The 16,032-nt window shown below is 43.0% G+C and overlaps 1 protein-coding gene and 1 pseudogene across 2 annotated transcripts in view; both read right to left on the reverse strand.

Moving 5' to 3' along the window:
* LOC123465140 overlaps nucleotides 1-3,056 on the reverse strand; it is a 35,475-nt pseudogene extending 32,419 nt beyond the window's left edge.
* Nucleotides 1-16,032, reverse strand: part of LOC123327520 (zinc finger protein 665) — a 392,317-nt gene that overhangs the window by 63,391 nt on the left and 312,894 nt on the right. The window lies entirely within an intron of this gene.

Consider the following 16,032-nt stretch of genomic DNA (forward strand, 5'->3'; position numbering starts at 1 on the left):
AATGTGGTCTTCGGAAGGAATGATGCTAAAGCTGAAACTCCAGTACTTTGGCCACCTGATGCGAAGAGTTGACTCATTGGAAAAGACTCTGATGCTGGGAGGGATCGGGGGCAGGAGGAGAAGGGGACGACAGAGGATGAGATGGCTGGATGGCATCACCGACTCGTTGGATGTGAGTCTGAGTGAACTCCGGGGGTTGGTGATGGACAGGGAGGCCTGGCGTGCTGCAATTCATGGGGTCGCAAAGAGTCAGACACGAACTGAGAGACTGAATTGAACTGAACTGAACTGAGTAATTTTCTGGTGGTATCTTTAGGGTTTTCTATGTAGAGGATCGTGTCATCTGCAAACAGTAAGAATTTTACTTCTTTTCCAATCTGGATACATTTTATTTCTTTTTCTTTGACTGCGTGGCTAGGACTTCCAAAACTATGTTGAATAGTAGTGGTGAGAGTGGGCACCCTTGTCTTGTTCCTGATTTTAGAGGAAATAGCATGCACAACTTTTGTGTGGTTTCTTTTAAAGACATATATTTTTAAGTCTAATATACTCTGAAGTCTTGAGAAAGCCCTTGCCAACACAGTTCCATGACTTCTCTTCAATATGGACTCTTATTGCATAATACTTCAACTCAAGGTGAAACTTTTTCCACTCCAATTGCATCTGTATCGCTCTAGTACTGTCCCCAAACTTTGCTGTTTCAGATAATTCCTTCCTACAAACGTATTTTTGTGTCTTGTCTCCAGAGAGTGAGAGAGTGAGTAGTAATTTTAAAAACTGCCATAGTCATTGCATTTCTAAGTATAAAGTATTTGATGAATCCTGAGTTTAAGGCAGCACCTAAAAGCCTTGCCACATTATATACACTTATAAGGATCTCCCTAGTATGGATCATCTGATGATTGGTGAGATATGAGCCCTGAGTAAAGGTTTTACACACTCATTATCACTTGTAAGCTTTTCCTTCAGAATGACTTCTTAATGAATCTTAAATTCAGACTGTTGTCTAAAAGCCTTGACACACTCATTACATCAACATAGCTTCTATGTATTATACTATCAATTTTCTCATGAAGCCTAAGTGGAAACACCTGAGAAAAGCCTCACCACAATGAATACATTTGTAAGGTCTCTTGCATATGGATCACCTGATGTCTTTTTGGGCCTGAATGCTACCTGATGCATTTGCCCCACTCATTATATTTGCTTTCTCTGCATTATGAATTCCCTGATGAGGTGACTAATGAGACTTGTATTGAAGCACTGGTCACATATATTACATTTACATCCTTCCTCTCATGTACAGGTTACCTTATGGTCCCCTTAAGATTTACTGCACTCTAAATGTATGGCTTCTTTTCAGTATGATTTTTTTTTTTCATGATTTGTAAGGTTTGAATGCCTTCTAAAACACTTGGCACAATCACTACATGGGTAAGATCTCAGAATTCATTACTGATGGTTAGTTCTGAACTCAGAATTCAAAGCTTTGCCACACCCACCATTATTTGTGCAGTTTTCCTACAGTTTGACTTTTCTGAAGGGCAAAAAGATGATATACTTTACTGCATATGGATTCACTGATTATCTGCAAAATGATTCCTGTGACTGAAGGCTTTCACATATAAATTACATTTATATGGTTTTGCCTAATGGTCAGTTATGGATGAACGTGCAATGAAAGCTTTGCCACACTAATTATATTTGTATGATTTCTCTCTAGTATGAGTTCTCTGATAAATGATAAGGCCAGAAATCTAACTAAAGGCTTTGTCACATATGTTACATTTGTAAGGTTTCTCTCCAGTATTAATTCTCTGATGACTTCCAAGGTTTGCATTTTGAGTTAAGCACCAGCCACAAATATCACATTTATATGGTTTCTCTCCAGTATGATTCTCTTATGTACTGTAAGGTGTGCATTTTGACTAAAGGCTTTGCCACATACATCACATTTATATGGTTTTTCTCCAGCATGAATTCTCAGATGAATTCCAAGGTGTGCATTTTGAGTAAAGCACTGACCACACACATCACATTTATATGGTTTCTCTCCAGTATGAATTCTCCAACAAACCGTAATATAAAACCTGTAACAGAAGGCTTTGCCACATAAATTATATTTATATGATTTCTTTCCTGTAGGAACTGCTTGATGCTTGGTTAGAGCTGAATGTGCATTGAAATCTTGGTCACACTCATTACATTTGTAAGTTTTCTCTCTAGTATGAATTCTCTGAAGAATTCCAACACTTGCATTTTGAGTAAAGCACTGGCCACAAACATCACATTTATATGGTTTCTCTCCAGTATGAATTCTCCGATGAACTAGAAGGCTTGCAGTCTGACTACAGGACTTGCCACATATATCACATTTATATGGTTTCTCTCCAGTATGAATTCTCTGATGAACTTAAAAGCTTGGCATTTGGACTAAAGGCCTTGCAACATACATCACATTTATAGGGTTTCTTTCCAGCATCAACTCTCTGATGAATTCCAAGGTGTGAATATTGATTAAAGCATTAAAAATGGAAAGAAAAATACTTCACAAATTCATTCATTCTCTGCCTCCTTCTGAATGCATAAGGAATAGTACAATATGAAAATATCTATTACTTTTACAGAACTACTAAACCAAGACCATAGGGGTAGAAAATAGGAAATTGGATATTTCAAAAGGTTGAAATCAGCTTTATAAATACTTAAGCTCTGGAAAAACTCCTTGTGTATCATGTAGTGGGCAGATCACTGAAGAAAGGACAAGTTTAAATTCCTAATGCCAATCATGAAGCTTTTCATGTCTGAGTCAACAGGGCTTTGACCTCAGTCGCAAAAAACGGGCTACCAAGAGGCACAGAGAGAAAATGCAGAGACACACCCCCAGGGCAGATTCCAAACTTCAGAGGCAAGTTATCCTTACCCACAGAGAGCACATTTATGAGGGTCTCCAACATCACATCCCTGTACAAGGCCCTCTGAACAGGGTTCAGGCATTCCCATTCCTCAGGAGTTAATTTGATGGCCACATCCTTGAAGGTCAACTGTCCCTGAAATGAAAATACATTTCACCAATAGGCCCTGAGCAGAGTTTTTATTTTCACACAAAAGGAGAAGAGGAAAAAGAGGTAAGGATCATTTCAGTAGAAATAATATTCTGATAAATCCATGGAAAGCTATTTGGAGCAAATTCTTGGTCTCTAATTTCCTACATTAAATATGGTTTCCAAAATAAACAATGAATCAAAATTAATAAAGTTGGGACTTCCCTGGTGGTCCAGTGGTTAAGACCCTTCATTTCCACAGCAGGAGTTTTAGGTTCAATTCCTCCTCAGGAACCGATATCCTGAAAGATGCAACTTGCAACCAAGAAGAAAAGATAAAAAATATTAGTGAACTTGATTTCATGGTTTAAATAGACAATGGAAAGAATTTAAAAAAGAAGGAAAAAAACTGAAAAATAAGAAAAAAGATAAAACAGACAATGATATGAAACACCATCTAGTCCTGAGATCTCTTTCTGAACTTTCTATTCCATTCCCAAACATTAAGAAATTGGAGGAGGTCCTCATATAGTTTTAAATGTACTATAAAAAGTCAGAACTGATTTCCCATTTAGTTGCTTTTCCAGATTTTTCAGGTACTGGGCATGTTAATAATTGACTTCCAGATACAGTTTCTTTACCCTGGTTGACAGAGTGCAGACAGTGCATCCAGATGGGCCCTCAGCAATCCCTGCTGCCCAACAGCACTGAGACCAAGCCCCAACCCATGGGTGTGAAGTCATGCCTAGGACGGTGCCCAGGGGAGCCTCCTCACAAGGTCCAGGTCACTGCTTCATGGGGAGACGGGATCTAAGAGGAGATGACAAGCACTAAGAGAAGGTCCCAGGTGAATGTGAATAGAAAGGTGTCAGGTAGGATACTTCAGCGTCAGAATGATTAGTTAGCACAGAGAAGGGCATTTCAATAAGTGAAAATAAATTCATAATGTGACTTTACCTGAGAAAAAGCCATCCCTGACTTTTCTTTCTTCTTCCTCATCTTTTGAGCTTTTCCCTCAGGTATCATCAGTCTTTAGAGGTCTGTCATGCAAGTTGAAAAAATGTTGTTTAATGTTTACAATTAACACATTACCTTCCTGTGCCCCAACCACACACACAGGGAAGACCTCACCATGTGAAACAGACAGTCCTCTACTGCCCACTATCACAGGAAGGACTCAGGACGGTAAACACCCACACTGAGAAAAACAAGGAGTTTTTACACACTTTCTTCAACCATACTTCCTTCCAGATGAGGTCACACATAAACAGCAGCACTGGGGACCTCAACTGACCCAATAATTCCCTTGAGGTCATACACCAGGTCCTAGTCCATCCTCATGCAGAGTGGAGCACCTCAGTCTTCAGGAGTGAAGGACTCAAAAGTCCTGATGTTCAAGGCTAGATGCACTGGGGCCCCTTAAATATCACTGGGAATCAGCCCCACTCAGATTTTCTGAAGGGAAATCTCTAATCAGGGTACAAAGGTATTTTCAAAATGCCTCACTGCCATAATTTACAGCCTGGATGAGCACCACTCAAGAAATCAAGCCCTGACTACTTACTCCCCACTTTTCCAATTTTATTGAGGTTGAATTGTCTAACGAAAAGGGTATATGTACATAAAATATGCACAATGTGATGATATGACATATGCACACTATGAAATATTTATCACAATCCAGTAATCAAAATGGGCTTCTGTGGTGGCTGAGTAGCAAACAATTTGCCTGCCAGTGCAGGAGTTTTGGGCTCAATCCCCCCCCCCGCCCCCCCCCCCCCCCCCCCCCCCCCCCCCCCCGCCTCAAAAAGATCTCCTAGAGAAGGAAATGGCAACCATACCAGTATTCTTGCCTGGGAAAACCCATGGAGAGAGGAGCCTGGCGGGCCACAGTCCATTGGGTTGCAAAAGAGTTGCACATGACTTAGCAACTCAAAACCCGCATCAACTCTCAATTCCCATGTTGTGTGTGTGTGTGTGTGTGTGTGTGTGTGTGTGTGTGTGTGCAGTGAGAACACAAGATTTCCTCTCTCGGCAAATTTCAAGCTGTAGTAACAAAGTAGGATTAACTATAGTCAGCAAGCTGCATAGAGCTCCCCAGAACATAGTCATTTTATGTCTGAAAGTCTCTACCTTTGGACCAAGATCTCCCATATATCTTCACCATGTCCCATTTCCAGATAACCACCATCCTACTGTCTGGTACTACTAAGTGTCACTTCTTCATATTCCACATGTAAGCTAGCACATACGTATTTTTCTCTGTCTTAATTCACTTAGAATAATGTTCTCTACATTCATTCCAGTTGTCTTAAGTGACAAAAACCTACATTTTTATGGCTGAATAATATGTCCATATATATATATATATATATATATATATATATATATATACACACACATGTATATGTGTCTGTGTTTGTACATAACTTACCTGGAACCTTGGGGTCTTTAATAAATAAAAATAATTAACAGACCAGAGGACAAATTCAGACAAGGCTTCATTGGGGCTCCTGCCACAGTAAGAGCAAGAAAAAGTAGCTGCCCTTGCTGTTTTCCAACAGGTGGGAGAGGGAGGTAGGCTGGTCCCCTAAATGGGGTGAGGGTAGGGGGAGACTGGTGGGTTGGGCAGGACGGAAGCTGAGGTGATCTGCCCCTCCCCTCCACTCCCTTTGGGGCTGTTGTGGGCAGAGATCATGGGCACAGCCCTGCTTTTGCTTCTGGAGCCTCAGAAATAGCAGCTGGTCTGTGGCGTTTTAATTTCTTATTGTTCAGAATTGCCCTGACTGTACATGTGCGTGATTACAGTTTCTTTGGTCCCTTACAGTGTCTTTGTGTTCTGTTGCCCAAGGAGACATTTGTCCAGGAGCAAGCCCTTCAGTAAAGGGCCTCAGGTCCCAGTCTGTATCATGTGCTGTGTGCTCAGACACTTCAGTCGTGTCCTACTTTTTGTGACGCTATGGACCTTAGCCCACCAGGGTCCTCTGTCCATGGGATTCTCCAGGCAAGAATACTGGAGTGGATTGGCATGCCCCCCTTCAGGGCATCTTCCAAACCCAGGGTTCAAACCTTCGTCTCTTATGTCTCCTGTAGTGGCAGGTGGTTCTTTACCAATAGTACTACCTGGGAAGGCTGTCACACACACGTTTCTATAATTGACTTATTTGTCAACAGATATTTAGTTTATTTCTACAACAAATGATTTTTGTGAATAAAGAAATATTGGTTATACGAATGCAGGTAACTCGTTCAAATCACTGATTTTTCACAGGACATTCCTGGTGGTCACAGGAATTCCAGGTTAAGAATCTACCTTGCAACAAAGAGAACTCGTGTTCAATCCTTCATAAAAGCAGGGTACACCCCTGCTTTTGCTTCTGGAGCCTCAGCTATAGCAGCCTCAGAAATAACAGGGGACGTAAGATCCCACATGAGACGGAGCAACTAAGCCCAGGCACTGCAAAGACAGAGGCTGCATACTTCAGAGCCCCCATGCCATGATGAAACGTCCTGTGTGATGCAATGAAGATCCCATGATCCACAACTAAGACCCACTGGAGTCAAATAAATAAACAAATATTCTTTTAAAATATACTGATTCTGCTTCCTTTGGATATAATAATCAGAAGTGAGACTGTGGGGTCCTATGCATGTTCTATTTGTAGTATTTGTGGAACCTCTGTACTGTTTTCCATGTACTATTTACATTCTCACCAACCATTCACAAGAGTTCCTGTTTATCTGTATTGTGTAAGTACGTGGCACATGCACGTGATTTGAAAAGACATGGAGAGAACCCCACTGCACTGGCAGCAAGAAATAGCAGCTGCATCATCTCCAGAATAAGCCTTTGTGCTACAGATTGCTATGGAGCTGATGGTCCTCGGAGACTATGAATAATCCTTCCCTGTGCCTGTGAGCTAAGTCGCTTCAGTCATGTCTGACTCTTTGCGACTCTATGGACTGTAGTCCACCAGACTCCTCTGCCCATGGAGTAGGTTGCCATGCCCTTCCCGCAACTCAGGGATCAAACCCGCGTCTCTTATGTCTCTGCATTGGCAGGTGATTCTTTATCACTAGCACCACCTGGGGAGCCCGATCCTTCCTTACATCCTGAGATTTTACGGTCCCTCCCTAATGAAATCCCTGTGCCATCAAAGTTTAGCATCATTTTCCATCTAGGTTGAAAGACCCTTATGATATTTCATCTGGCTCAACACACAATCCACACATGCAGTAATAATCCATTCATCGTGCTACGCAATCCCCAGAAAGATTCCAAGGTTTAACAACTCATGCATTTACGATGGAATAATACACATGAAGGCGCCCAAGCAGCAAACCGGTTTCAAGACAGCTTCTTATCAGTCACAGTGACCTCAGCCAGCCCAAAAACTGTCATCTCCAAACTCTAATAATAAAAAGCACATGTGTACGCTATGTACATGCTTCAGTGAGACGTCAACATCTAACAAAGATACACTCCAAGGTCTCTTTTGTTTTACTTCCAATGCACCAGAAACCTTCTTCATTACAACTCAAAATAAAAGAAAATACTAAACGTAAGCAACAAAATCATCTCCGGGATTTTCAGTTCAGTTGAGTTCAGTCACTCAGTCGTGTTCGACTCTTTGCGACCCCATGAATAGCAGCACGCAAGGCCTCCCTGTCAATCACCAACTCCCGGAGTTTACCCAAACCCATGTCCATCGAGTCGGTGATGCCATCCAGCCATCTCATCCTCTGTCGTCCCCTTCTCCTTCTGCCCCCAATCCTTCCCAGCATTAGGGTCTTTTCTAATGAGTCAACTCTTCGCATGAGATGGCCAAAGTACTGGAGATGTAGCTTCAACATCAGTCCTTCCAATGAACACTCAGGTCTGATCTCCTTTAGGATGGACATGTTGGATCTCCTTGCAGTCCAAGGGACTCTCAAGAGTCTTCTCCAACACCACAGTTCAAAAGCATCAATTCTTCGGCACTCAGCTTTCTTCACAGTCCAACTCTCAATCCATACATGACCACTGGAAAAACCATAGACTTGACTAGACAGATCTTTGTTGGCAAGGTAATGTCTCTGACTTTAAATATGCTATCTAGGTTGGTCATAACTTTCCTTCCAAGGAGTAAGCGTCTTTTAATTTCATGGCTGCAATCATCATCTGCAGTGATTTTGGAGCCCCCCAAAATAAAGTCTGACACTATTTCCACTGTTTCCCCATCCATTTCCCATGAAGTGATGGGACCAAATGCCATGATCTTAGTTTTCTGAATGTTGAGCTTTAAGTCAACTTTTTCCCTCTCCTCTTTCACTTTCATCAAGAGGCTCTTTAGCTCCTCTTCACTTTCTACCATAAGGGTGGTGTCATCTGCATATCTGAGGTTATTGATATTTCTCCCAGCAATCTTGATTCCAGCTTGTGCTTCTTCCAGCCAGCGTTTCTCATGATGTACTCTGCATATAAGTTAAATAAGCAGGGTGACAATATACAGCCTTGACGTACTCCTTTTCCTATTTGGAACCAGTCTGTTGTTCCATGTCCAGTTCTAACTGTTACTTCCTGACCTGCGTAAAGGTTTCTCAAGGGACAGGTCAGATGGTCTGGTATTGGGATCGAACCCAGGTCTCCCGCATTGCAGGCGGATTCTTTACCAACTGAGCTATGAGGGAAGCCCCTCTGGGATTTTACCAACAATTATTTTAAAGGTTGCATAATGATTCTTGCCCTTACAAAAGACATCACAAAATCCACTCCCTGGAGTCAATGCTGTGGGGAACCTTCTGGATCCCACCTCCAGGGCCAATGCATCCATCACTCCCTGTGGGCTCAGCTCAGGCCTTGATTCTAATACACCACAGGGTAACAGTCCTCTTCCCAACTCCACTTTCTTCCTTCCTTCTCAGGTGTGATCATGACTTTCCCAATCAACCAAAGCATGCAAACCTGTCACAGCATCTGTGTCCCAGGGAAACTGAGCTAAGACACTATGGCATGCCCACCCTTCCAGGCAACCCACAATTAGCCATCAGCCCACATCCAGGTCCTCCAGTCAAAACTGAGACCACCCTTGTCAACAGTTCCACACAACGTGATCCCACAACTGTTGCAGGGAAGAGCCAATTCTGATTCCAAGTTGGAACGGTTTCTTTGCCTTGCTTCTCACTACTGCAGTTATTGTAATCATCCATAATGGCTGGCCTCAGAGGACTCTACCTCTTGGCCTGACTGTAAAACTAAAGTGCCTTTGTTGCGCTCACAGGGAGATACTCTGACCTCCCAAACTGTGAATGGCGGCAGGAAAGAAGAGATGAACACAGAAGGCTGGCTGTCCCTGAGATGTACTGCAAGACTGATGGCCATTTACCGATGGCCCTTTTTACCTTACTTGCTCACTGCCTCTCCCTCTCACTCCTCCCTTCTGACTTTATTTCCTCACTGCTTCTTTCTCTAGTTTCATAAAAGAATCTGGCATCCAGACACCAACAAGAAGGCTATTTTGAGATATTAGTTGACCATCTTCTTGGTCGGCTGGTTTTCAAAATGAAGTCCCATTGTTTGCCTCAAGAAGTCATCTTCCCGAAGCACTGGCCTCTCTCACAGGCAGTGGAGCTAGCTTGCACTGGGTCACACCACTATGCTTGCAACACACGCATATACCATTCATAGGGCTCATCCAGAGGCCAAAACTTGCCTCCTCTCACAACTCTCCTAGACCCCCGATAGCTTCCTCTCCACTTTCCCACATGCTTTCACCACTTTTCTGTGCTCTGTTGAGCAACAGGGCTAAACAGCAGAGACCACTGGGCCTGGGCAACACACAAAAACACACAAGCCGCAAATGCAAGGGCACTGGACACTCAATATGGAGACCAAGAAACTGGCCCTCCTGGGAAAACATGCCAGGAACTGGGATATCACAAAGTTTTAAAGGTCTTTGAGATTTGGCTCAACTGAGCTCAGTGAAGAAGTCATAGGAAAGGCCCCAATCTCAATGCCATCTGTGGTCCCTGAGTGAGCTAACTGGAAGGTACCCCAGCTCTTTAAGGAAGGGGGGCCTCCTTCATAGCCCCTTAGATTCCAAAGCTTCTGGCCACTCTAACCACAGTAAAATCAGTATCCCCCACTCTGAGTAGATAAACCGCTGAAAGCAATGTGTTTCCCCACTACAGCCCTCATTATGAAGTCTCCCATTAACAGGATTACCAATCCTCACAGGCTTCAATTCTTAAGATCTTATTATCCAATCAGCCCAAATGTTGCTCACCAAGACCTGAGCCTATTAATAACCCTGTCTCTACATCCCACGCAGCTGTGTACAGCACTCGTGTCACTGGCTTCACAATTCTAGGACAAACTCCCTTCTCCGATTAATTTTAATTAATGAAGACAACCCACTTCTACTCAACGCTATCAAAGTTCTGTTAGCTAAGAGCATTTTCAACCAATTTTTTTTCTTTTATCTCTGACAATATTCTACCAACAGTTCAGTTCAGTTCAGTCACTCAGTCGTGTCGGACTCTTTGCAATCCCATGAATTGAAGCATGCCAGACCTCCTTGTCCATCACCAACTCCTGGAGTTCACTCAAACTCACATCCATTGAGTCGGTGATGCCATCCAGCCATCTCATCCTCTGTCGTCCCCTTCTCCTCCTGCCCCCAATCCCTCCCAGCATCAGAGTCTTTTCCAATGAGTCAACTCTGCATCAGGTGGCCAAAGTACTGGAGTTTCAGCTTTAGCATCATTCCTTCCAAAGAACACATCAGGACTCATCTCCTTTAGCATGGAATGGTGGATCTCCTTGCAGCCCAAGGGACTCTCAAGAATCTTCTCCAACATCACAGTTCAAAAGCATCAGTTCTTCAGCGCTCAGCCTTCTTTACAGTCCAACTCTCACATCCATATGTGACCACAGGAAAAACCATAACCTTGACTAGACGGATATTTGTTGGCAAAGTAATGTCTCTACTTTTGAATATGCTATCTAGGTTGGACATAACTTTCCTTCCAAGGAGTAAGGGTCTTTTAATTTCATGGCTGCAGTCACCATCTGCAGTGATTTTGGAGCCCAAAAAAAGAAAGTCTGACACTGTTTCCACTGTTTACCCATCTATTTCCCATGAAGTGATGGGACTGGATGCCATGATCTTCGTTTTCTGAATGTTGAGCTTTAAGCCAACTTTTTCACTCTCCTCTTTCACTTTCATCAAGAGGCTTTTTAGCTCCTCTTCACTTTCTGCCATAAGGATGGTGTTATCTGCATATCTGAGGTTATTGATATTTCTCCTGGCAATCTTGATTATAGCTTGTGCTTCTTCCAGCCAGTGTTTCTCTTATATGCAGTGTTACTCTGCATATAAGTTAAATAAGCAGGGTGACAATATACAGCCTTGACGGACTCCTTTTCCTATTTGGAATCAGTCTGTTGCTTTATGTCGAGTTCTGAGTGTTGCTTCCTGACCTGCATATAGGTTTCTCAAGAGGCAGGTCAGGTGGTCTGGTATTCCCATCTCTCAGAATTTTCCACAGGTGATTATGAGTCACACAGTCAAAGGCTTTGGCATAGTCAATAAAGCAGAAATAGATGTTTTTCTGGAACTCTCTTGCCTTTTCCATGATCCAGCTGATGTTGGCAATTTGATCTCTGGTTCCTCTGACTTTTCTAAAACCAGCTTGAATATCTGAAGTTCACGGTTCACGTATTACTGAAGCCTGGCTTGGAGAATTTTGAGCATTACTTTGCTAGCATGTGAGATGAGTGCAATTGTGCAGTAGTTTGAGCATTCTTTGGTAGTGCCTTTCTTTGGGATTGGAATGAAAACTGACCTTTTCCAGTCCTGTGGCCACTGCTGAGTTTTCCAAATTTGCTGGCATATTGAGTGCAGCACTTTCACAGCATCATCTTTCAGGATTTGAAATAGCTCAACTGGAATTCCATCACCTCTACTAGCTTTGTTCATAGTGATACTTTCTAAGGCCCACTTGACTTCACATTCCAGGATGTCTGGCTCTAGGTCAGTGATCACACCATCGTGATTATCTTGGTCATGAAGATCCTTTTTGTACAGTTCTTCCGTGTTTTCTTGCCACCTCTTCTTAATATCTTCTGCTTTTGTTAGGTCCATACCATTTCTGTCCTTTATCGAGCCCATTTTGCATAAAATGATCCCTTGGTATCTCTAATTTTCTTGAAGAGATCTCTAGTCTTTCCCATTCTGTTGTTTTCCTCTATTTCTTTGCATTGATCACTGAGGAAGGCTTTCTTATCTCTTCTTGCTAGTCTTTGGAACTCTGCATTGATGCTTATATCTTTCCTTTTCTCCTTTCTTTTTCACTTCTTTTCTTTTCACAGCTATTTGTAAGGCCTCCCCAGACAGCCATTTTGCTTTTTTGCATTTCTTTCCATGGGGATGGTCTTGATCCCTGTCTCCTGTACAGTGTCATGAACCTCCATCCATAGTTCATCAGGCACTCTATGTAACAGATCTAGTCCCTTAAATCTATTTCTCACTTCCACTGTATAATCATAAGGCATTAGATTTAGGTCATACGTGAATGGTCTAGTGGTTTTCCCTACTTTCTTCAAGTCTGAATTTGGCAATAAGGAGTACATGATCTGAGCCGCAGTCTGCTCCTGCTTTTGTTTTTGCTGACTGTATAGAGCTTCTGCATCTTTGGCTGCAAAGAATATAATCAATCTGATTTCGGTGTTGACTATCTGGTGACGCCCATGTGTAGAGTCTTCTCTTGTGTTGTTGTTTGCTATGACCAGTGCGTTTTCTTGTTTAAACTTTATTAGCCTTTGCCCTCCTTCATTCCATATTCCAAGGCCAAATTTGCCTGTTACTCCAGGTGTTTCTTGGCTTCCTACTTTTGCATTCCATTCCCCTATAATGAAAAGGACATCTTTTTTGGGGTTTTCGTTCTAAAAGGTCTTGTAGGTCTTCATAGAACCGTTCGACTTCAGCTTCTTCAGCGTTACTGGTTGGGGTAATAGGCTTGGATCACCGTGACATTGAATGGTTTACCTTGGAAATGAACAGAGATCATTCTGTCGTTTTTGAGATTGCATCCAAGTACTGCATTTTGGACTCTTTTGCAGACTATGATGGCTACTCCATTTCTTCTAAGGGATTCCACAGCCTGGTCTAACTCAATGAAACTAAGCCATGCCCTGTGTGGCCACCAAAGACATGCGGGTCATGGTGGAGAGGTCTGACAGAATGTGGTCCACTGGAGAAGGGAATGGCAAACCACTTCAGTACTCTTGCCTTGAGAACCCCATGAACAGTATGAAAAGGCAAAATGATAGGATACTGAAAGAGGAACTCCCCAGGTCGGTAGGTGCCCAATAGGCTAGTGGAGATCAGTGGAGAAATAAGTCCAGAAAGAATGAAGGGATGGAGCCAAAGAAAAAACAACACCTAGTTGTGGATGGGTCTGGTGATAGAAGCAAGGTCCGATGCTGTAATGAGCAATATTGCATAGGAACCGGGAATGTTATGTCCATGAATCAAGGCAAATTGGAAGTGGTCAAACAGGAGATGACAAGAGTGAACATGAACATTCTAGGAATCAGTGAACTAAAATGGACTGGAATGGGTGAATTTAACTCAGATGACCATTATATCTACTACTGCAGGCAGGAATTCTACCAACAACATTCCCACAAATAACCAGGCCTCATTACTTGATGCTAACTGCTCCTTGTTCCCCTGCCCCACATAATCATCTAGGCTTAGTGTAGCACTGACAGTCAACCTTGATGCACAAAAGCTAAAATTAGCCCTGAACTGTCTTCAGATTCTCTGATCTCTTAAGATATTTTCCCACTATTATACACCACTTTCCACTGCACCTGTCAGCAATCCATAATTCAGCATTATCCACACCAAGTCTCATTGACTGGAAAACTACCAACCAAAACTCTCACCGCTTTAATTCAAATAAAAAACTAGTATCAGACCAAAGAGGCTTCCCAGGTGGCTCAGTGGTAACAATCCTCCTGCCAATGAAGATGCAAGGGATGGGTGTTTTATCCCTGAGTCAGAAGATCCCCAGGATTAGGAAATGGAAACCCACTCCAGTATTCTTGCCTGGGAAATCCCATGGACACAGCAGCCTGCCAGGCTACACTTCATGGGGTCTCAAACAGTCAGAAATGTCTGAGCAGAGAGACCACTTTATATTTTTGATTCTAGAGCTCATACCAGTAACCAGCATCACTGAAAATTATCTCCTAAAATGAAAAGTCTCTGTAGTCAATTTATTACTCTGGTCATATAAACCAGAAAAGGACAGTAATACACCTCCCTAACACTCGAGAAAGAACTCCAGCTCCACCACCAGTTGCAAAGATCAAATTCTAAGCTAGTTCCTGAACAAGTGCTTTGGTACATTAACAAAATTATCAAGTGCCATGTCTCAATTATAATGACTTTCCCCCTATAAATTACTATATATTTCGTGCACGATATATGTTAACTCAGGATTTTTCACTGAAAGGAAATTAGACCACGGGCCTCTCAAGGTAACAACTGAATTTACTTGGGGAGGAAAGGCTGGGGGATTAGGAAGGTCCGAAATGACCCAAGACCAGAGATATGGAGTAGAGGGGACCCTATGCACAGACCTTAATAAGACTAAAAAGCAAAAACCAGTACCTCACTATTCCCGGGGAGACCGCACCTACCAAGTTTCGGCTTCAGGAATCACTGTAAACTCACGTCTGAATGGAGACAGCAGAGACTTCCAAGCAGTAGGTTCCAAAGGAAAGGGAGAATGAGGATCAGAGCCTAGGACACAGGCCTGCGTCTGGACATGAGAGGGGCAGGGTCAGGGGAAGCATACACCTACCTGCTTGTTCCTCCCTTTGGATCCAGAGGTGTCTTGTCAGGGTTAAGTAGTACTTGAGGGTCTCTCACGTCTTGTGTCGCACCATTGATTGCTCATTAGTTTAAGTAACTGTACCACTTTTAATAAAACCTTAAAATTCTGTGGGATAGTCACAATGGAAAGAAAGGTTTTGGTATAATATTTGGAGTCCTGCATGTCCAACGACAAAGGATGAGATGGTTGGATGGCATCACCGACACAATGAGTTTGAGTAAACTCTGGGAGTTGGTGATGGACAGGGAGGCCTGGAGTGCTGCAGTCCATGGGGTCACAAACAGTTGGACATGACTGAACGACTGAACCAAACTGTACTTGGGGTTGTGCTGATGAGGCTGAAGTGATTCAGAGGCCTGGGAAATGAAACCTGGTCTGCTGTCCAGGTTGGGGTTGGATGGCGGTTGACGTAGGGGGGCTGGTGGGGTGGGGCTGGATGTGGTGTGCTAGCTGAATCCAGGAATATTCCTGCAATTAGAATTAATTTAAGCAGTTTAAGGAAACAAGAACTGGCTTTGTGTACGGATGACTAGCTAGAATGTGAAACACACAACTCTTAGAAAGGGCTACTTCATACTAACACTTCTAAGGAGAAAAATGGCTTGACATTTCACTTCTTCAAGGATCAAGTTTATTAGTCAGTGCAGTGGCCCAGTGACAGTGCACCCTGAGGGGAATGCAGGATGGAGAAAAGCAGGCCCTATACTGTGTTTTGGACATTCTGGCCTTGGTATTTCAGGAAGGGTCTCTTGGGTCCATCCACTTCTTCAGCGAGTCCAGAGAAGTTTGGGGTAGTCTCTCCTGGTTTTCAGATCTCCCAGTTATTGGTTGATGACCCCAATTTTGTTTGGCAGTGTTTTAACATACATAGCGCCCAGTTAAAAGACACTGAGTAGAACTTCCCTGGTGGTCCAGTGGTAAATAATCTACCTGCCAATGCATAGGACCCGGGTTTGATCCCTGGTCTGAGAGGATACCATGTGCCTCGGAGCACCTAAGCCCATGCTACACAAGTACTGAGCCTGTGCTCTGCAACAAGAGTAGCTACAGCAGTGAGAAACCTGCACATAAGTAACTAGAAAGTCCCTTCTGCTTGCTG

The sequence above is a fragment of the Bubalus bubalis genome, chromosome 18 (genome assembly GCF_019923935.1).
Source record: "Bubalus bubalis isolate 160015118507 breed Murrah chromosome 18, NDDB_SH_1, whole genome shotgun sequence".
Lineage (NCBI taxonomy): Eukaryota > Metazoa > Chordata > Mammalia > Artiodactyla > Bovidae > Bubalus > Bubalus bubalis.